Source organism: Chiloscyllium plagiosum, chromosome 6 (genome assembly GCF_004010195.1).
Source record: "Chiloscyllium plagiosum isolate BGI_BamShark_2017 chromosome 6, ASM401019v2, whole genome shotgun sequence".
Taxonomy (NCBI): domain Eukaryota; kingdom Metazoa; phylum Chordata; class Chondrichthyes; order Orectolobiformes; family Hemiscylliidae; genus Chiloscyllium; species Chiloscyllium plagiosum.
The window spans coordinates 98,327,074-98,328,409 of NC_057715.1; the positions used below are offsets into that span (position 1 = coordinate 98,327,074).

The 1,336-nt window shown below is 44.6% G+C and overlaps 1 non-coding gene across 1 annotated transcript; it reads left to right on the forward strand.

Moving 5' to 3' along the window:
• The first annotated feature begins 222 nt into the window (after positions 1 to 222).
• On the forward strand, positions 223 to 411 carry LOC122551198. Its single transcript, XR_006312051.1, has one exon. It is a non-coding gene; the product is annotated as a U2 spliceosomal RNA (small nuclear RNA).
• Positions 412 to 1,336: the final 925 nt, after the last annotated feature.

A 1,336-nucleotide genomic window follows, 5' to 3' on the forward strand; every position in this document is an offset into this window, starting at 1 on the left:
GCAAGTTAGCTTATTGGAATCCATTACATTTTAAAGATGGACCCACTTCCTAGGGGGACTCCCAAGTTTCCCTTTTAAAATTTTGTATCATGTATCCTCCTTACCTCACAACCCCGGGGGTTAAAATTACCCTGATGGGTTAATCCAAATATGAAACTGAGATACAAAATAAAATGATTCTGTTCAAATTCCAACAGCTAGTAAGCGCTGATGAGAGAAAGCATCTCTTCTCGGCCTTTTGGCTAAGATCAAGTGTAGTATCTGTTCTTATTGTCTGTTCTTATCAGGACAGGGGTCGAGTTGCGAGTCATCAGAGCTAGTGGAGATCATCGCTGGATCGTGATTGGACGTCTCCCACAATTCTCCATTTCCCTGCAGAAAGCATTGCAATCTTCAAGGAAGAGACCTCATTTGCTTATAAGGGGAAGCTAATACATGGTCAGAAGTAAAATCAGTGACATAAACTGCCAGAGTTACTGCTGCTGAAAGATTCATTAACTCGTCAACATGTAAATATGTAGTTAAGATCTTTGCAGACCTGAAGTAATGCAGAGACCTGACATTATTAATGTGATATGGCACAGAATGCAATTAGCTGTCAGTTTAGAGACAAACTCTGCGAGCTAGGGAAATGGAACTGTTTGCATAACGAGGTCTGGAAGCAGAATGTTTGAGAGATGGCTAATTGCAGACACTGCTCACAGCTCTTGTGATGGAAATTTTCATAAGCTTGGCAGTTTCCGCATCTTAAACCTCGAACCACAGAGGACCAGACAACCTGAATAAGTCTTACACGATGTCAATGATTCCCAGTACAATGGTCCATGATATCCACACTGCTGTCAGGTTGGGGATGTTGAACAGAAAAAGCAGAGGAAGAGAGATACAAAATAAGAAAGGGAATGACCTCCAGTTGGGAGAAAGAGAGGACTGCAGATGCTAGAGATCAGAGCTGAAAAATGTGTTGCTGGAAAATCACAGCAGGTCAGGCAGCATCCAAGGAGGGAGCAGGAGAATCGACGTTTCGGGGACTTGGGGGAGGGGTGTTGGGAATGCAATAGGTGGAAGGAGGTTAAGGTGAGGGTGATAGGCCAGAGAGGGGGTGGTTGGAGGGTTTCTAGGCGGAAGATGAGGTGCTCTTCCTCCACAAGGGATGAATGCAGATTTGGCACACCCTCCTCATTCCTGAAGAAGGGCTTATGCCCGAAATGTCAATTCTCCTGCTCCTTGGATGCTGCCTGACCTGCTGCGCTTTTCCAGCAAAGACCTCCAGTTGCAAGCCATGTAGCTTACTCCCAAATGGCACAAAAATAGGTTTAATAAGGCCTTTAATAGC